Raw genomic sequence first — 21,829 nt, 5'->3', positions numbered from 1 at the left:
AGTGCCCCTTGTGCCCCAGTAGTAAGCCCCTTATATAGTGCCCCCAATAGTGGTCCCCCCTGTGCAGTGCCCCTTGTGCCCCCATTAGTAAGCCCCTTATATAGTGCCCCTAATAGTGGTACCCCCTATGCAGTGCCCCTTATATAGTGCCCCCAGTAGCAGTCCATCCCCCATGCAGTGCCCCCAATAGTGGTAACCCTTATGCAATGCCCCTTAAATAGTGGCCCCAGTTGTAGTCTCCCCCCTATGCAGTACCCCCAGTATTGCCCTTTATATAGAGCCCCTAGCAGTGGTCCCTCGATGCAGTGCCCCCAGTGGTAGTCCCCTCCCCCTATGTAGTGCCCCTAGTAGTAGTCCCCTCCCCCCTATTCAGTGCCCCTAGTAGTAGTCCCCTCCCCTTGTAGTGCCCCTAGTAGTAGCCCCCCCCTTTGTAGTGCCCCCAGTAGTAGTAGTACCCCCCTTGTAGTGCCCCCAGTAGTAGTAGTCCCCCCTTGTAGTGCCCCCAGTAGTAGTAGTCCCCCCCTTTGTAGTGCCCCCAGTAGTAGTAGTCCCCCCCTTTGTAGTGCCCCCAGTACTAGTAGTCCCCCCCTTTGTAGTGCCCCCATTAGTAGTAGTCCCCCCCTTGTAGTGTCCCCAGTAGTAGTAGTCCCCCCCTGTAGTGCCCCCAGTAGTAGTAGTCGCCCCCTGTAGTGCCCCCAGTAGTAGTCCCCCCCTTGTAGTGTCCCCAGTAGAAGTAGTGTCCCCAGTAGTAGTAGTCCCCCCCTTGTAGTGTCCCCAGTAGTAGTAGTCCCCAGTAGTAGTCCCCCACCCCCCTTGTAGTGCCCCCAGTAGTAGTAGTCCCCTTATAGTGGCCCCAGTAGAAGTAGTCCCCAGTAGTAGTAGTCCCCACCCCCTTGTAGTGCCCCCAGTAGTAGTAGTCCCCCCCTTGTAGTGCCCCCAGTAGTTGTAGTCCCCCACCCCCCTTGTAGTGCCCCAAGTAGTAGTAGTCCCCCCTTTGTAGTGCCCCAGTAATGCCAGACACCCCCCCACAGTAGACACACGGAATATAAAAAACTAAATTAAAAAAATCACTTACCTGAATCCCCGCTCCCGCCGATGCCATCTGCTCCTCCGTCTGTCCTCCCGGGCCGGGCCGCTCTGCATTATGGGAGAGACGTCATATGACGTCATGACGCCTCTCCCATTACCCACTGCGGGAGCCGGAAGATGGAGCGGCTCCTGCAGTGGGCTCAGCTGCAGCTAATGAGAGTCTGATAGACTCTCATTGGCTGCTGCTTACAACAAACACACAGCTGCCGGAGCTGGCGGCTGTGTGTTTGTCACTTGTGTAGCGCTGACCAGACTCCGCCCGGTCAGCGCTACACACGCGGTGCAGTCTGTGTCACAGTGACACAGACTGCCCGCGGCCCGCATGACGCTGCGGCCCGGGGGGCCCCCCGGCCCAGCCCGCCACTGACCGTGAGCCAAGTCAGGAATGAGCTTCTGCACAGAAGCTCATTCTGGCTAGGCTACAGGAGGAGACAACAAGATGGCCGCGGTAGGGCATGCCGCGGCCACTCCTACCATGGGTCTTTGCGGAGCAGAAACGTGAGTGACAACTCACGTATCTGCCTGCAGTCCATAAGCCATTGTAGCCGCCCGGCCCAACGCCCAGCATCAGAGACCGGACCAGCCTATTAACATCCAGCCAGCATTAGCTGCAGGTACCAGCTGAGGGCAGATGTGTATATATATATATATATATATATATATATATATATATTTAGATATATTTATAGTTATATAAGTATAGATATATGTGTGTGTATATCTATCTATATATATGTATATATATATATATATATATATATGATGTGTGTGTATAGCTACATATATATCAATATATACATCTATAAATAATGTGTGTATATATAAATAGTGTACATATATATATATATATATATATATATGTATATATATAAATACATTTATATATATAATGTATATATATATAATTTGTGTATATGTATATATATATATATACATATATATATATAAATATAATGTGTGTGTATATATAAATAATGTGTATGTGTGTGTGTATGTATGTATAGACATCGTCTAGTGTGTACCCGACATAAGATTGCTGGTGGGATTATCTGCTAGGGGGCACCAGTCCAAATTTTGCCTAGGGCACCAAATTGGCTAGGGCCGGCTCTGCTCGAGGGTGTTCTCATACCGTGTTTCCCGATAATAAGCCCTACCCCGAAAATAAGCCCTAACAAAATCACCATTTTGTCCGGTCCCTGCCTGCGCTACACTAAAATGCCCCCAGCTCCGCCCCCCGCATGAAATGGATGCCGCTGTTAAAGATTTAACAGTGGCATCCAATCACAGCTGCATCGTCTCACTCTCTCACAGTGAGCGGCAGCTGGCGTGCGTGGCAGCGTCATTTACAGCAGCGCCGCGGGGGGGGGGGGTAGAAAAAGAGGAAAAAAAAATAAAGGTAAGTAAAGAATTCTATTGAATTATTGAAATTGCTGTCAATGCTAATTAAAATAAGCCCTACCCCGAAAATAAGCCCTATGGAGTTTTTTTGACCCAAAAAAAAATAAGACAGTGTCTTATTATCGGGGAAACACGATAGGATAATAAACAAATTCTTATACCAAGCTGAACAGCCCCTGAGGAACAAAACAGGCGGCGCTCCTCAGTAGTTGTAACAAAGTGATATATTGTCACAAATCACATAGGTTATGTTGATGTTTCAAGACCCATTGATTTTTTCACCATGACATGTCCTGATGAAAAGACAGATGGGTTTTAAAACATCGACAGCACCTACTGAGGAGGGCCACCTGTTTTTTTCCTGAGGGGCTGTTCACCTCGGTATGGGAAGTTATTGGAAGCACCAGTCAAAATTTTGCCTAGGGCACCAAATGGGCTAGGGCCGGCTCTGTGAAGCAGTGTAGAGAGAAGGCCTCCGTCTGCAAAGTGAGATCAATAAAATGAGAGAAACGGGTGGTGGGAGGCATTACTTGCTGTGTGGAGGGCCGCACAACCATTTAGAATCCAGAATTGGAATTTTCCCCTTGCTCTAAGCTGGCAATCTATAACAATGCCATAGCAGGACTCCAAGGTGCCCTATGCCAGCACATCTCACCCTGTAGCATCATGACTTCACACAACAAGCACCAAAAACAGGAAGCTGGTCACCAGGCGCGTCTTAAGAACATGCCCTTCACTATTCTATGTAGCGTGGTGCCTCTCCAGCCATCCACAAGCAGGGACACATAGAGAGGGAGTTCCAATTACCCAAGCCTCTTGGATGAGGCAAATTTCTTCATCAATGGTGAGGTAAACAAACAGAACCACAAGTACTGGTCAGAGACAAACCCTCACTGGATGGATACCTGTAGGGTTGTAGCTTCAGCAAAACAGTTGGTATGGTGCGGTTTGTGGGGTACTCGTATTGTGGGACCATTCTTCATTGATGGAACATTAACAGCAGCACGTTACAAGAGTTTGTTAAATGAAGAGATTTTTCCCTCATTGTTATCAGAGGATGGGTCATGTCCTAATTTCTTCCAGCAAGATGGTGCCTCACCTCAATATGGACTCATTGTCAGGGAATATCTTGTTGTGCAGTTTCCGCAAAGATGGATTGGCCATAGAGGTCCAGTCCAGTGGCCACCAAGATGCCCAGATTTAATTCAGTTGGATTTCTTTCTATGGGTTACCTCAAGGGGGTTGGGTACGGGATGTTGGCAGTCATAATCCCAACGTGGAGACATTAGTATCCTAACCTAACCCTACTCTTAATCCTCCCTCTCCAGTGCCTAACCCTAACCTCCCCCCTAGTGCCTAAACCTAACCTCCCCCTCCCCAGTGCCTAAACCTAACACTCCCCCCTAGTGCCTAACCCTCACCTCCCCCCTTAGTGCCTAAACCTAACCTCCCCCTCCCTGGTGCCTAAACCTAACACTATTCATGTAGAACATGAAGTGGTTACTAAAAGATATTGCTATATATCGCATCACAATCAATGTGATATATAGTGATGTTTAGTAGCCATTCATGTACACTTACCTGTCCGACGTCTTTGGGCCTTGTCCAGCCCCTACGCGATCCCTGGGCGCAGTGAGAAGACAGACATATCAGGTGCCCGATATGTCTGTATACTTACTGCGCATGCTCGGGCGTCCGAAAGCAGCGGGTTACGTCAGACCTGCTGCAATGGACACTGGGAAAAGGGGGCAGAGCCAGCGCCGGGTGCTGGGTAGAGAGCAGGGAAGTATGCTACTTCCCTGCTCTGTTCGGCTTGCGGTACAGATAACTCCATCCTCAGATGGCGAATCTGTACCACAAAAGAAAGCTGAGCTTACCGTTCCTTCATGAATCGCATTCACCTTACAAAAGTATGGTGATGCGATGCAGTCATAGAGCGCGTAGACCACTCCATAGTTTCAGCTAAACAGGGCTCTTCTCTGCTTAATGAATAGACCCCTAAGCAGTGGCGGGCTGGGCCGGGGGCAGGGTGCCATGTGACCCCGGGCCGAAGCATCATGCGTGCCGCCTACCGCGAGCAGTCTGTGTCACTGTGACACAGACTGCACCGCATGTGTAGCGCTGACCGGACGGAGTTCGGTCAGCGCTACACAAGTGACAAACACACAGCGGCCGACACCGGCAGCTGTGTGTTTGTTTTGATCAGCAGCCAATGAGAGTCTGACAGACTCTCATTAGCTGCTGCTGCGCCCACTGCGGGAGCCGCTCCATCTTCCGGCTCCCGCAGTGGGCAATGGGAGAGGCGTCATGATGTCATGACGTCTCTCCCATAGTGCATAGCGGCCCGGCCCGGGAAGGACAGATGGAGGAGCGGATGGCGACGGCGGGAGCGGGGATTCAGGTAAGTGGGTTTTTTTTAATTACGTGTGTCTACTGGGGGAGAGGCTGGCACTACAAGGGGGAGACCACTACTGGGGGCACTACAAGGGGGGGACTACTACTGCTGGGGGCACTACAAGACGGAACCACTACTGGAGGCACTGCAAGGGGGGGACTACTACTGCTGGGGGCAATACAAGGGGGGATTACTACTACTGTGGGCACTACAAGGAGGGGGGACTACTGCTGGGGGCACTACAAGAGGGAGACCACTACTGGGGGCACTACAAGGGGGGGCGACTACAAGGTGTGGCACTACAAGTGTGGACCACTACTGGGGGCACTGCAAGGTGGAAACCACTACTGGGGATTATTACTGGGGGCACTTCAAGGGGGGGACTACAACTGGGGGGACTACTACTGAGGGCAATACAAGCGGGGGACTACTACTACTAGGGGCACTACAAGGGGGGACTACTACTACTAGGGGCACTACAAGGGGAGGGGACAACTACCAGGGGCACTGCATAGGGGGGAGGGGACTACTACTAGGGGCACTACATAGGGGGGAGGGGACTACCACTGGGGGCACTGCATCAAGGGACCACTGCTGGGGGCTCTATAAAAAGGGCAATACTGGGGGTACTGCATAGGGGGGAGACTACAACTGGGGCCACTATTTAAGGGGCACTGCATAAGGGCTACCACTATTGGGGGCACTGCATGGGGTGTGGACTGCTACTGGGGGCACTATATAAGGGGCACTGCATAGGGAGTACCACTACTGGGGGCACTATATACGGGGCTTACTACTGGGGGCACAAGGGGCACTGCACAGGGAGGACCACTACTGGGAGCACTGTATAAGGGGCACTGCACAGGGGGGACCACTACTGGGGGCACTATATAAGGGGCTTACTACTGGGGGCACAAGGGGCACTGCACAGGGGGGACCACTACTGGGGGCACTGTATAAGGGGCACTGCATAGGGGGATCACTACTGGGGGCACTATTGGAGGCCTGCATAAGGGGGTCCTCTCCTGGGGCACTGCATATGGGCACCACGACGGGGCTGCCCCTAATCTTTATATTTACTTTACATGAATCCCATATGGACCCGCCTCCTCCTTGGAACACTTGAGGGGGGGGGCACCGTAGCATGCACGTTCTTCAGGCACCCTGGCTACACGCTACTCCTCTGCCAGGGCCGCCTGCATGCATTTGCCCCCCAGGCTAAAAGTTGCCAGCCAGCCCCTGCCCCTAAGTATGCTATTTAAGGTATTTTCTTAAATTTGCTCCACCTTGATGCCTCATGCAGCAATCACATTAATCCTGCATACAGACATACTGTAGGTAATGTCAATATTTGTTATGTAACCAGAATTTGGGCTGAAGCAGAACACTTTTAAAAACTGGCAAGCTAGGTTACTAGTGCACTGACAATGAAAGCAAGCTTGACATAAATTATACATTGCAGATCGAATATGTATTCACTAGTTAGGGGATAGGGGAAGAATGCCTACCGGACATTGTATAATCGCAAGTCTGACCCGAAAGTGATAATCACATGACCCCAGGGCCCATTATATATGAGGGCCATTATATATATATATATATATATGTATATGTATATATATATATATATATATATATATATATATATATAACAGTGTATCCAAAAAAGGAAAAACCAGCACGCAATGTATAATATGAAAGTAGAAAAAATTGTATTAGGCATATACAATGGCTTCTATAAGTACCTTGGGTCACATATTTAAAAGTGCATGTAGTGCATTAGAAATGGTAATACATTACAAAAACTGTTTTTTGTAATGTATTACCATTTCTAATGCACTACATGCACTTTTAAATATGTGACACAAGGTACTTATAGAAGCCATTGTATATGCCTAATACAATTTTTTCTACTTTCATATTATACATTGCGTGCTGGTTTTTCCTTTTTTGGATACACTGTTATATTACATACCATTACCAGGCACCCTTCTTTAAATTCACTCATATATAAAGCGTGCTATCTTTGTATTTTTTCTATATATATATATATTTATATATTTGTATATTCTCCCTGTGCTTGCGTGGGTTTCCTCCGGGTACTCCGGTTTCCTCCCACACTCCAAAAATATACTGGTAGGTTAATTGGCTCCAACAAAATTAACCCTATTGTGTATGTGTGCGTGAGTATGTGGTAGGGAATATAGGGCCTGATTCAGAGCCGAACGCTCTGACAGAGCGCTCGCTCTGAATCAGGGTCGGCCTTCTGTTTTTTTTAGAGCAGCCTCCTGGCCGCTCGCATAGCTATGAGTGACCACCCACAGCTATATCGAGCTGCCAGGAAGATGGTCGCGATGGTCAAGACCATCGCGACCATCGGGCTTGCGATGAGACCCTTGTGGTAGGGTCTAACAGAGCCAAAAGCACTCCCACTGACATCACTTGTGATGTCAATGGGGCCGGCCCCAGACGGTAGGCGTTCACATGGGAACGCCTCCATCTGGGCAACCACGCCCCCGGCCCGCCCACCAAAGGGGGCGTGCTGTCACTCAATATCGACAGCACACCCCCTTTGGTACGAGACCCAGAGTGAAGGATTGCCCGTCGCTATCCGGGTCTCGAGCATGCTCGCGAGAGGGTCTGAATCAGGCCCATAGATTGCAAGCTCCACTGGGGCAGGGACTGAAGTGAATGGCCAAATATTCTCTGTAAAGCACTGCGGAATATGTGTGCGCTATATAAATAACTTGTAATAAATAAATATACTTATATAAATATAAATATATACACACAGTGGGTAAAATAAGTGTTGAACACATCAACATATTTCTCAGTAAATAGATTTGTTATGGGGCTATTGTAATTACATTTTCACCAAATGTCAGCAACAACCCATGCAATCCACACATACAAAAGCCTTTGTTGGACAGCAGGGCCGGATTAAGGATTGTGGGGGCCCCGGAGCAACTAAGTTGTGGGGGCCCCATAAAAAAAAATGGCCACTGCCAGGGTAAAACACAGGATTTAGAGTGGGTATATATATATATCCTCCTATCTGGCCTCCCCAACTCCCTCCTCTCCCCTCTTCAGTCTGTCCTCAATGCTGCTGCTGCTAGGCTCATTTTCCTCTCAAAACGCTCTGCATCCCCTCTACTACAAGCTCTCCACTGGCTCCCCTTCCCTTTTAGACCCCAATTTAAGGTTCCTACACTCACTTACAAAGCCCTCAGCCATTCCTCTCCCATTTACATCTCTGATCTCCTCTCCCTTCACTCTCCTGTCCGCCCTCTTCGTTCAACAAATGCACACCGCCTCTCATGCCAATTGTTCACTTCTTCCCACTCCCGCCTCCAAGATTTTGGCCGTGCTGCTCCCCACCTTTGGAACTCTCTCCCGCTTCCCATCAGACTCTCCACCTCTCTTCAATCCTTCAAACGGGCTCTCAAGACCCACTATTTCATCAAGGCCTTCCAGCTCTCATCTTAACTTACTGCTACATACTCAATCCTCCCTGCCTACCCCATCTGTGTAAACCCCTGTTTGTCTGTCCCTCCCCTTTAGAATGTAAGCTCCTATGAGCAGGGCCCTCTACCCTCTTTTGTGATTCTCCTTACTCTACTTTCATCTACTTCTTACTCTCTACCAGGGCACCTAACACTTGGTTGCTTTGCGTTGTTGCTTATCTGGGTGTTATGGTCGCAAATGTAGCAATGTATATTATCCATGTCCTGTAATGTATTGTATTGTACTGTAAGTCACTGTAAATCAACCTATTTGTTTATGTACTTTATAAGGCGCTGTGGAACACTTGTGGCGCCATATAAATAAACGATAATAATAATATATATATATATAGTAGTTAGAGATAGATATATTGATATATTGATAGATAGATAGATAGATAGATAGATAGAGAGTGGGGGGGAGGAAGGGACAGGGAGGGAAAGAGAGGGAGTGGGAGAGAGAAGGGCAGGAAAGGAGAGGGAGGAGAGGGATTAAGGACAGAGAGGTAGTAAGGGGAGATATAATTAGGGGAGAGAGAAAGGGAGGGAGGAAAGGAGAGAGGGAGAGCGAGTGAGACAGAGGGATGGGGAGGCAGACAAAGCGGGAAATAGAAGAGAGGATGGGAGAGGGGGGAGGGGAAGAGAGAGAGATGGAGGAAGGGAGCTCATACACTAACCTCTTGCAGCTGCAGCAGGCAACCCAGGCATCAACCTTCTGATGGGGCAGGCACTTCACTGCATTAAGCCCCACCCCCTACCCGTGAATCCGCGAATCACGCCATTGTCAACAATAGGGCGGGGCTTCCATAGACAGCCACTGTCAGGTGAATCAGAGGCAGTGAGAGTTCTGTAATGCTGCTGGGACTGGAAGCCGGCCAGGGTGAGTGGCCAGGTTCCAGTCATTATTTTCGTCAGTGTGGGGGCCCCATTCACCCCTCCTATAATCCGGCCCTGTTGGACAGCTTCAAGATGCCTCCTGTATGGAGAACTAGTCGGATGCATTGCTCAGGTATGATTTTAGCCCATTCTTCCACACAAACAGTCTTCAAATCTTGGAGGTTCCGTGGGCCTCTTCTATGAACTCTGATTAGTTCTTTCCATAGATCTTCAATTTGATTCAAGTCAGGTGATTGGCTGGGCCATTCTAGCAGCTTTATTTTCTTTTTCTGAAACCAATTGGAGTGTCCTTGGCTGTGTGTTTGGAATCATTGTCTTGCTGAAATGTCCACCCTTGTTTCATCTTCAGCATCCTGGTAGATGGCAGCAGATTTTTATCAAGAATGTCTCTGTACAGTTTTCCATTCATCCTTCCTTTAATCATATGCCAGTACCGTATGCTGAAAAACAGTCCCACACCATGATGTTCCCACCTCCAAACTTCACTGTTGGTATGGTGTTTTGGGGGTGATTTGTAGTGCCATTTCTCCTCCAAACATGGTGTATATTACGGCAACCAAAGAGTTCAATTTTGTACATTTTGGTCTCATCTGACCAGACTATTCTCCCAATATTTCACAGGATTGTTCAAATGTTGTGCAGCAAACTTTAAACAAGTTCAACATGCATTTTCTTCAGCAATGAAGTCTTGCGTGGTGAGCGTGCATACAGGCCATGGCGTTTGAGTGCATTACTTATTGTTTTATTTGAAACAATTGTACCTGATAATTCCAGGTCTTTCTGAAGCTCTCCACAAGTGGTTCTTGGCTCTTGGACAACTCTTCTGATAATATTTTTCATTCCTCTGTCAGAAATCTTGCGAGGAGCACCTGGTCGTGGCCGGTTTATGGTGAAATTATGTTCTTTCCACTTCCGGATTATGGCCCCAACAGTGCTCACTGGAACATTCAGAAGTTAGAAATCCTTCTGTAACCAATGCCATCAGTATATTTTGCAACAATAAGGTTGTGAAGGTCTTGAGAGAGATCTTTGCTTTTACTCCTCATGAGACAACTTGTAATGAGACACCTTTTTATAGGCCAACAGTTGGGACTGTACCAGCTTATATTAATTTGCACTGACAAGGGGCAAGATTGCTTTCGAATTACTGATAGATTTCAGCTGGTGTCTTGGTTTTACATGCTTTTTTGCACCTCCCTTTCTTAATGTGTTCAATACTTTTTGACTGTGTAATTTCACATAACTTAATTTATGGACATCTGTGGTTTGATTTCTTTGCATGTGTGGATTGCATGAGTTGTTGCTGACATTTGGTGAAAATTTAATTACAATAGCCCCATTACAAATATATTTACTGATAAAAATATTGATGTGTTCAATACTTATTTTACCCGATATGTATATATGTATGTATGTATATATATATATATATATATATATATATATTGTGATAGGATCACTGGTAAAGTGATCTGTGGCAGGTACATTTGTCCCAGATTCCAGTCTTTTGTGTTTTAAGCCCCCAGGAGAAAGTCTGCAGTGTAGCAGGCTTGAGTTTCGGCTTTTTGAAAAGCCGGTTTGGGACCTGGGGGTTGTGGGTGAGAGGAGAGGGAGGGCTCCACCCACGGCCACCCAGGTTTTGGTTCTCGCAGCCTGGTAACAGGCTTGTTAGTTTTCCACCTGAGAGTGGCCAATATAAGCCTAGTGTGTTTAGGGCTGAGTGTCTCACCTGGGAGAGCAGACAGGGAGTTTGCTCAGAGACACTTGGAAAACCTATCTGTAAGTACTGTGCTGTGCTTTGTTGCTGGCGAGGGCATTAGGCCCTGCCAGGTTCTGGTAGTGAGGGAACTACCTGTGAAGTTAGTGCCCCGACAGGGCTAGGATTTATATTTATGTTTTCTTTATATTTCTGACATTGTACAATAAAGACTGGCGCTGACCAGCTTGTACTTGCATCCAGACTGGTGTGCTGCTTCCCTGCTGCTGTGTGTGTGTGTAAGGAAGGAGTCCTCTACCCAGGAGAGGGACCCCCTAACCTAACTGTGTCACAATATGGTGGAGAATGCGGGCACCCACACACACTGAAGTTGCAGCAAGAGGAAAACTTTCCGTTTAAAAATTAAAGGGACAGACACCCAATTGGTGAGTGTGGAAATAACACTGTGTCCTTGGAGTCCCATAGAGGAGGCGTCAGCCAATGCTCAGAGAGGCAAGGTTCAGCTTCCAACCTACACCCCAGGACAAAATGGAGGAAATTATTAAGGCCTTTCTCCAAGCTACAGGAGCTCAGCAGGAGACGAACCAACTTCAGCAGGAGACGAACCAACTTCAGCAGGAATCTACCAGGGCTCAGCAGGAATCTACCAGGGCTCAGCAGGAATCCACCAGGGTGCAACTGTTGGCCTTGGAGACAGCCCAGAGGCAACAACAGGTCGCCATCGAGGAAACCCGCCAGGCCTTAGCGGAAAACAGCCAGGCCATAAAAGAGGTGGTACAGCACCTGGTTGCCCGGCCCAGAGATGTTAATACTGGTCCTCCCACCACCACTCACTCCGTACGAGCCAGTCACTTCCTCCAAAAGATGACTGCGGGCGATGATGTGGAGGCCTATCTTGCCACGTTTGAAAGAACGGCCGAAAGGGAGGGTTGGCCCAAGGAGCAGTGGGCAAGTCTGGTGGCACCTTTTTTGTCTGGGGAGCCACAAAAAGCATATTTCGACTTATGCCTGGCTGATGCCAAGGACTATAAAAAACTAAAACAGGAGATCCTAACTCGCTTGGGAGTCACCACCTTTGTTCGTGCCCAACGGGTCCACCGCTGGGAGTTCCATATGGACAAGCCTCCATGTTCACAGATTCATGACCTCGTCCATCTGTCCTCAAAATGGCTACAGCCCGAGACGCTGACGGGGCCACAGATCGTGGAAAGGGTCGTGATGGACCAGTACCTGCGATCGTTGCCCGCAACTCTGCGAAAGTGGGTGAGCCATGCAGACCCTAAGTCCGTGGACCAGCTGGTTGAGCTGGTGGAGAGGTACGTGGCGGCTGAGGAGCTGATGAGTATGCCCCACCGAGCCCCGATGGCGCACCGGCGAACTCCCACAGACACTGGTAAGACTATTCCAGGGGAGAAGGGTGCTAGGCGGTGGGATGTACCTAAGACTGAGGGTGTAGAACCTGGAGACAGGCCTGCCAGGCCAGGAAGGTTCTTGCCCCGTAAACGACTAGACATTAATATGATTCAGTGTTTCCGGTGTGGTGACTTCGGCCATATTTCCGCTAATTGTTCACTTACAACTGAACCTATGCAATGTGATACTGCTCATGTCTACCGCAGGGGGTCTTTCTTTGCACAGACAGCCTGTACGGCTGACCGGCAGGCTGAGACTGATAAGCACATGTGTGTACTCACTGTAGATGGCAACCGAGTAGAGGCACTGTTAGACTCTGGTAGCTTGGTGACACTTATAAAAGCTGAGCTGGTGAACCCCTTGAGGTGTACAGGGAAAACTGTTGGTGTGACCTGCATACATGGGGATACTCGATATTATGTTACTGCCGAGGTGAACATCGAGACACCATGTGGTTCTGTTATAGTTTCTGTGGGTTTGGTGCATGGTCTGATGTACGATGCAATATTGGGGAGAGACTTTGCTCACTTCTGGAAGTTGTGGGAAAGACGTTTTGTTCCAGAAGTGAACAACCCCGATCCATTTGAGAAGGTTGTCGGTGTAGTGGAGGAGAGAGTTTCTTCTGAGTCAGAGGTACTCCCCTTTTCTACTATGATTGGCGAACTAGAGAATGCGGAGCGTGACGGTGGCCCGCCAACTGATGTGCCTCCCATTGAGGTGGGAAGTGTTGTTGGGCCAGGTGATCGTCTGCCTGATTTAGAGGTCAGAAGAGAGGTCTTTGCCGTGGAGCAGTTGAATGACCCTACTTTGGTAAAAGCCAGGGAGAAAGTAAAAGTAGTTGATGGTAAACCCATAGACCCTGATAGTCCTTTGTCCTATCCCCACATGACAATGTGTCAGGATTTGTTATATCAGGTGACTAAGAAGGGGGAAGATGTTGTGGAACAACTAATACTTCCCAAAGCCTACAGAAGAACAGTGTTGGATCTGGCCCATGGTCATATAACGGCAGGCCATCTAGGGGTAGAGGAAACCACTGAGCGAATAATGCAGAGGTTTTTCTGGCCCAGGCTTCATAAAGAGGTATCTGACTTTTGCGCATTATGCCCTGAGTGTCAGTATCATGCTCCCAGGCCACGTTCTAAGGGTCCACTAGTTCCATTGCCTATTATAGAGGTGCCGATAGTAAGAGAGCACCTGGAACCGGCTCAACAGGCACGGCAGAGGGTATACAACCGCAATGCTCGGTTACGCAGCTTTGCTCCTGGGGACAGAGTGTTAGTGTTGGTTCCCACTGTGGAAAATAAACTTTTGGCTAAGTGGCAAGGGCCCTTTGAAATCTTAGAAAGAGTGGGACAGGTCAATTATAAAGTTTACCAGCCGGGGAAAAGAAAGCCGGAACAGATATACCATATAAATCTGTTAAAGCCCTGGAAAGATAGGCCGGTACTGTCGGCCGTCCGAGTCCCTCCAGTAAATCCAGGGTCCTTAGTTCCCGAAGTGACAGTGGCAAAAACCCTGTCGGCAATTCAACAACGAGAGGTCAAGGAGTTTCTGGTCAGAAATAGGGTGCTGTTCTCTGACGTACCTGGGAAAACCTCAGTCGTTAAACATGACATCATCACTGACCCAGGGGTTAAAGTTAATCTAAAGCCCTATAGGTTACCAGAAGCACCAAGAGCATCGGTGTCGAAAAAAATAAAAAATATGCTAGCGTTAGGGGTTATTGAAGTATCACATAGTGAATGGTCAAGTCCCATTGTGTTGATTCCAAAGCCCGACGGGAGTGTGCATTTCTGCAATGACTTCCGAAAGTTAAACAGTGTTTCAAAATTCGATGCCTACCCTGTGCCACAGTGGAGAAGGAGGCGTTGGCCATAAAGTGGGCGTTAGAGGCTCTCAGGTACTACTTGGTTGGAAGAAAGTTCAAATTGATCACTGACCATGCCCTTTGAAGTGGATGTCTGAAAATAAGGACAGTAATGCGAGAATTACAAGATGGTTCTTGGCGTTAAAAACGTTTACATTTTCAGTGGAACACAGGCCAGATAGCCAGCTGGCCAATGCTGACGCGTTGTCACGCATTCATTGTTTGGGGGCTTCAGTTGTTCCGCCCCACAGGTCGAAACAAAGGGGGGGGATATGTGATAGGATCACTGGTAAAGTGGTCTGTGGCAGGTACATTTGTCCCAGATTCCTGTCTTTTGTGTTTTAAACCTCCAGGAGAAAGTCTGCAGTGTAGCAGGCTTGAGTTTCGGCTTTTTGAAAAGCCGGTTTGGGACCTGGGGGTTGTGGGTGAGAGGAGAGGGAGGGCTCCACCCACGGCCACTCCAGGTTTTGGTTCTCGCAGCCTGGTAACAGGCTTGTTAGTTTTCCACCTGAGAGTGGCCAATATAAGCCTAGTGTGTTTAGGGCTGAGTGTCTCACCTGGGAGAGCAGACAGGGAGTTTGCTCAGAGACACTTGGAAAACCTATCTGTAAGTACTGTGCTGTGCTTTGTTGCTGGCGAGGGCATTAGGCCCTGCCAGGTTCTGGTAGTGAGGGAACTACCTGTGAAGTTAGTGCCCCGACAGGGCTAGGATTTATATTTATGTTTTCTTTATATTTCTGACATTGTACAATAAAGACTGGCGCCGACCAGCTTGTACTTGCATCCAGACTGGTGTGCTGCTTCCCTGCTGCTGTGTGTGTGTGTAAGGAAGGAGTCCTCTACCCAGGAGAGGGACCCCCTAACCTAACTGTGTCACTATATAGATATATTTGAACTTTAAATTCCAGTTAATTTTAAAAAAAAATATATATATATATATATATTGTATGTATATATACATACACATGCAGTATATATGTATATAAACTGTAGCTATATTTTTGTTTATTTGACATTCCAGTTTATTGCATTTTGTAATAAACTGAGATTTTAAGCTCAAAATATATATGTACTATAGCTATATTTACATAAGTATATATAGCTATAGTGACGAAGCTATTTTAAGCATCAGAGGTGAAACGCGTTGAGGACAGTGTGGCCTATGCTTTCTGACTGAGTCAGACACCAGATAAGCTTCTGATATTCTTTTTTAATGTAATTATTCTTTCTATATGTGTCTTGTGTGTGTGTATTAAAGAATTGTGTAGTATTACACCATGAAAGTGTTATCTTGTTTCCGTATATAACGAATTGGGCCGGGTAACAATCGGTTATCATCATCTCACCAAATCATATGAGAGAAGAGCAGTGAGACTCCTTAAAGATCCCATATCATATGCCTTTGTATTAGGATATACGGTACGCAGAGCATTTTTGTGTGGTGCGTGTTATTATCATCACAACAGTATCACACTATTGGGCGTTTGTTTCTATTTCTATATTTTTCATGTTCTCTGAGGACTATACAGCAAAGGGAGACTAGGAGTGAAGTTCCCAAAAGATTCCATACTACATGCCTATTTATTAGGTTCATACGGTACGCAGAACATATTTGTGTGGTGCGTGTCACAATTATTATAACAATATCACACTATTGGGCGCTTGTTTCCACTTTTTGTATTTTTCATGTGATCTGATGACCATACAGCAAAGGTCAACCCTGGGAAACTGAGCAGCCACCTTCAGAAACTGGGAATATAGGGCCTGATTCAGAGCCGCTCGTAAGCGGCCGCTCGTTCGCTCCGAGCGATGTTTGCCCAACTGCGCATGCGTACGGATCGTTATACGCATGCGCAAACCAGTCAGTGCGGTCGAAATTCATGTGCTCGCAAAATAGCGAATGCCTGATAATTTGAGTGACAGAAAGAGGCGTATGTGGGTGGTAACAGGGGAAGGTGCTTGAAAACGGGGAGTGGAGATCCGATCGCAGGCGTGCTTAAAGGTCAAAACAGGCGTATTATGGGTGTGCATAATTAATACAGCAGCGTCACTGACCACGTCACTGGGTTATTTTATAGCCAGAACTGCTCGCAAAATTGTGGTAGCAAAAACCAACCACAAGAATAGCGAGCAGCTCATACCCTGGTCGATGTACTCGAGCGGCCAGGGGGCATAGTTTCCCAAAAAACGACCGCAAGTTTTGTTCGCTCGTTCAGACCTAGAGGCGTGAACAGACCGCAAAAAGCGAACGGTTCATTTGAATAGCCACCCCTATTTTCTGGACAAGCGAGCGCTAATTGCGTCCGGCTCTGAATCAGGCCCATAGTGTGTCAAAGTGGACTTGATTTAATAGAGACTGATTATTCGATTGAAAATAACCTGTTTTGGATAGCGCTGTTATCAGTACTTGTGTTGTTTATATATATATATATATATATATATATATATATACATATATACATATATATTATATATATATTATATACAAACACAGAATATATATATAATATATAAATAAACTTGAAATGCCAATTCATTAAATTTTAGAACAAATGTAATAAAATGGAATTTCAAATTTAAATATATATTATATTGTGCGGGACAGCGAGCATCTCAGCTCTACTCTCTGCCTCTCTCACTTCTGGTCTGAACAGTCAGTCTTGTGAGATGATGGCGTCAACGCTTGTGAGACTGTACTGTGACAGCTCCTCAGCGGCCGCCGTAACAGGTAACAGCTGGGCCGCCGAGGAGACCATGGACCGGAGCGGAGACAGCTAAATGCATAGTAAGTGTGAGGTACAGTGTGTGAGGGCCCGTCTGTAATCCGGCCCTGCATGACCCGGGATCCTGAAGCCACTGCAAGAGCAGGTAAGTCACTGCTGGGCCACCAGGGACGATATGTCGACATTCTAACAGGTCAACATTTCATTAATGTCTACATGATTAATGTGGCCATGGTCAACGTCAACATTATGACCAAGTTGACATGATGAATGTTGACATCATACAACACATTAACATCAGAATACATAAGTACATGGAGTATATCATTTTACATAGATACATAAATACAGTGTAAAGTTAGCATAATTATGTAAAGAAGACAAATGGGTCCTGCTCATACAAGCTTACAATCTATATGATCATATAAAAACTAGGGGGTCTATGTACTAAGCAGTGATAAGTGACAGAGTGAAAAGTGATAAGTCTGTGATAAGGTGCCAGCCAATCAGCTCCCAACTGTCATTTTTCAAACACAGCCTGTGAGATGACAGTTGGGAGCTGATTGGCTGGCACCTTATCACAGACTTATCACTTTTCATTCTGTCACTTATCACTGCTTAGTACATAGACCCCTAGAACTTTTAAAAACCTCAGCACAAAATCCACATTGCTCCTGTCCTGTACATCTGTATGCTACCACATGGTATCTGACATCCAGGCACCTGGCAGTCATCGGACAAGGTGACTGCATAAGGAGATTCAGAGGCAATAAAGGTGACATCTATATAAAGATATCTCGGACCAATAAGTAAGAAGGTGGTTTATTGAAGGGTTTGCAGGAGGAATCTACATCAAAGAAACTTATGAGGAGCTCGTTTACCTGCCATTTAGTAAGAGCATTACCAACAGGGTGTGTTTCCTTGGGCAACCGTCTTTCCTAATCTCTGCGCTGGTGTTACCCCTCACAGATTGGGTGAATCGGATCCTCCGTATTTTGTTATACTACACCATTATATTATTATTATTTTTTTCGAGTGATAATTACTAAGAAAGAGGAAGGCACCATCTTTCATCATCACTTGTAACTCTAAGGGGTACATTTACTAAAGTAAGAGTTTTTAGAAGTGGAGATGTTGCCCAGAGCAACCAATCAGATTCTACTTAACATTTATCTAGCACCTTCTAGAAGATAATGGCTAGAATCTGATTGGTTGCTATAGGCAACATCTCCACTTCTAAAAACTCTCACTTTAGTAAATATACCCCTAAGAGTCAAATATTTAACTACTGTATTTTACCCTCCAGCCCCAGTCAGGACAGAAGCTGCACCGTGACATATCCATTCACATATCTGGAGAGAGACAGACAGATAAATAGGGCATATTTATCAATTATTGGGTTTTAAAACCAATGATTGTAAATTCTTATGGCAGCTATTTGCGGCAATAAGAAATGATACACTGCCAGAATGTATAAAATACCATCCACAGGGACTCTGAAAGTAGCCCGTCCCTGTGATGTGTTCGGAGTGATGTGACCACGTCAGCTGTCTCTTTGCTCATCTATCGGGAGTACTGCGCATGTGTGGCTTACTGACATTTATGAGGGATGTATAAATTGAAATCTAGATCCAATAGACAATGGGGGGTCCCAAAATAGTATCTTGTCTGGCGACCCATGGGATCTAAATCTGGTTAGGGTTGGGCTACTGGAGAGAAATTTAGGCACTAGGGAGAGGGTTAGTCTTGTTCACAGGCTGGAGATGCGGATCACCGATTGGGTGAACCTGGCAACCTGCCACTGTCCAGTGCCAGGCATGCCCCAGAGGGCCTACTGGCCTACTGTATGATATCTTATGGTTGATTCGGCCCTGAAGCTAAGAGCCAACTTCAAAACCTAGAGCTGGAAGGGAGATGAAAAATAAATGGGTGCGGGAGCTTAATTTTTGCAGCTGATCCGCTTTCTGCCAGCTTCAAGTTTTGAAATGAACCAAAAAGTAGACTAATGTTTATATCCAATCATCACTGATTATAAAGTTCCATAAAATCTACTACATTTACTTTAAATAGACACTAAACCTAAAAAAAAAATCAAAAGAATGTATGCATAGCCTGTAAGAATAGATCTCCAAGACTGGCACTGGGTTTATGCAGTGGCATAAAGCTGGAAAACTTGTATCACCACTAACGCCACCATGCAAGATATATTGAGAAGACCTGACACCCCCGGTTTTAGATAAATATTTCAAGTGCCGCTTTCTGATTTGCAAACAGATATTGGTGGCCCATAAGGCAATCTCTGGACCCTCTGCAGATCATTGTTACAGTGACAAAATAGTAAAAAATTGCACAGTTGAACCCAATCCATATATGAGACCTGTCAAGCAAAATAATACGCCAACCAATTTTATAGTAAAAAAACAAACAAAACATTTTATTGTCAATTCTCTGGGTTCAGGAACCCTAAGGCCAGCTTCTGTATTAGGAGAGTGGATGAAGCTAGAGGTCTTGATGAAACTCCTCCTCATGCAGTTTGGTAAAAGGAATGGAGTAGGCTGGAGAGCTGCCTTGTGGCCTGGGGTAACTGAGACAATGGCTCAGTCTCTGGAACAGAGTCTCTAAATTCCAGTAGAATAAATTGGTAGAAGTAGCAGATAGCACAGACTGGATGGGACCAGTGAGAGCAGAAGACACCAGAGCCACAGGATGCATATAGAAGAATCTTAGCAAGTATAGTATGCTGCTGAGACTTGTTAATAGGATCTTGTGTATAGCCAGAGATAGATGATGGGATCTGACTGAGTGTTGAAAGAGTCAGCAGGATATAGCGTACCATATGGCATTGGTGATAGACTCTTGCTGGGAGCAGTACTGGAGCTGATGTTTGAGCTTGTTATTTTAGAACACTGCCTGGAGTTGATGGTGGAGCACAGCATGGAGCTGATGGTGGAGCACAGCATGTAGCTGATGGTGGAGCACAGCATGGGGCTGATGGAGGAGCACACCTTGAGCTGATGGTGAAGCACAGCATGGAGCTGATGGTGGAGCACAGCATGGGGCTGATGGTGGAGCACACCTGGAGCTGATGGTGGAGCACACCTGGAGCTGATGGTGGAGCACAGCATGGAGCTGATGGTGGAGCACAGCATGGAGCTGATGGTGGAGATTGCTGTGTACAAGTACTATTCTAGGCTGTTTTTATATCCTCCTGTCCACCCTCAGCCTTGAGATCAGCAAAGACCTGGATGAAATACAGGTGGTCATTATGGATGTGGCGCATCTTTGAGCTCATGAAATCAATAATAGATAGGCAGTGGCTCCAAGAGGCTTCCTTTGAGCTTTCAACTAGGAATGGCTTCATCGGATAGGAGGTCATACTACCCACGCATGTGTAGGATATGTACAGACATGTTGACAGAAATGCCAGTAGTTCTTGCTCACTATTCAGCTCTGATGGAATGACCTCTCAGCAGAGCATGTAGAGGAATACAACATTGGCCGGGTTGATGAAGCCTTCTTCCTGCCAGTATCCAGTGAGAGTCATATCTATGCTTGTCATCCATAAAATGATATCTGTAGGTGACAGATTGTTGAACTGGTTACACATACAACAGATGAACTTGGCAAAACAGCTCAGGAGCTCGCTGGTGGAAACCTGCATCATTGCGCATTTTGGACTCAAGCACACTTGCTGGTCTTCAGCTGACTCAAAGACATTAGGTACAGGCTTCTTGGCAAGAGTGTTATGTGAGACCTGTGTGAAGGTTGTCAAATCAACACAGGACATAGAATCCTTCATGCTCTCTCTGATGAGATGGGTAACATTGGTTTCACCATATTTACCTTGTCTCCTCTTAGCCATAAATCGCCTAAAGCGATGGATGAGCGAATGTCTTTCAACAGATCTTCCTGACTCGCTCTTCTCGACAGTAGCACGTTGGGTACCATTTGATGAATCTTCCTCATGCAGACCCACCTTGCGGAAGCACGAGAGTGGGAAGCAATTCCACATTACTATTCAAGGTCCTATTCTTTATCCATGGTACCTGCAAGCAGAAATGTCTCCAGGAATCAAATTCGGATTCGGTCTGTGATCTGTGGTGGCTCTGACTGCAGCAGACAATCAGATAGGCACAATCAATTTCCAGCACTTTGCAAAAGAAGCTGCCTGTTTGTAGACTAGGCAGCAACTGAGTCCAGAAGGTTGCTGTCAGAGGTGCTCTGCCTACAATGGGCATTGTGACATGGAATGATGATTGTAATGCGTTATTTATGCTAATGAGCTGCTGATAACGTCTAGGCGATTTCAAAAAGTGATGTCTTGTGTGAGTACACTGAATGTCCTGGTCAGGCAGCAGCAGAAAACTATAGTAAATCAATCTAGCACTGATTATCTATGTCCAGTGTGTAAATATTAAGTGTAAAATCATTGTCTGAATACGTAAGTCTGTGGCACCCAGATAGCAAAATCCATCTGAGTAAAACATGAAATAGGTAAGTGCTATAATGAATTTAAAAAACTAACATTATCTCTGAGGTTCTGTGTGAGAATTTTATTGAATCCTAATAAACTGAAACCCTTTTTAATAAACCGGTATTAAACCAAGGACCGAGAAGGGGGGAATGAATTTACATTTCACTGACATATAGAAAATCTATTTCGGCAGAGATTTATCCTGACTGTTTTCTGTATCTGATTTAGCTTATACACCTGGACCCTTTACCCAAGATATCAGCCAAAGGTGAAGGTACATAGCTCTGCTCGCCGGGTAAAACTGCATCTTCACAGTGAGTTTTAGGTCCAGAACATGGCGTGGCTTTGTC

The 21,829-nt window shown here is 46.4% G+C and overlaps 1 pseudogene; it reads right to left on the bottom strand.

Annotated features, from left to right (window-relative positions):
• Positions 1 to 20,126: 20,126 nt before the first annotated feature.
• LOC148501664 (cyclin-dependent kinase 5 activator 1-like) lies at positions 20,127 to 21,017 on the bottom strand (annotated as a pseudogene).
• Positions 21,018 to 21,829: the final 812 nt, after the last annotated feature.

The sequence above is a fragment of the Taudactylus pleione genome, unplaced genomic scaffold (genome assembly GCF_031769625.1).
Source record: "Taudactylus pleione unplaced genomic scaffold, aTauple2 ptg000507l, whole genome shotgun sequence".
Classification (NCBI taxonomy): Eukaryota; Metazoa; Chordata; class Amphibia; order Anura; family Myobatrachidae; genus Taudactylus; species Taudactylus pleione.
This window is presented reverse-complemented; position numbering and strand designations above follow the sequence as displayed.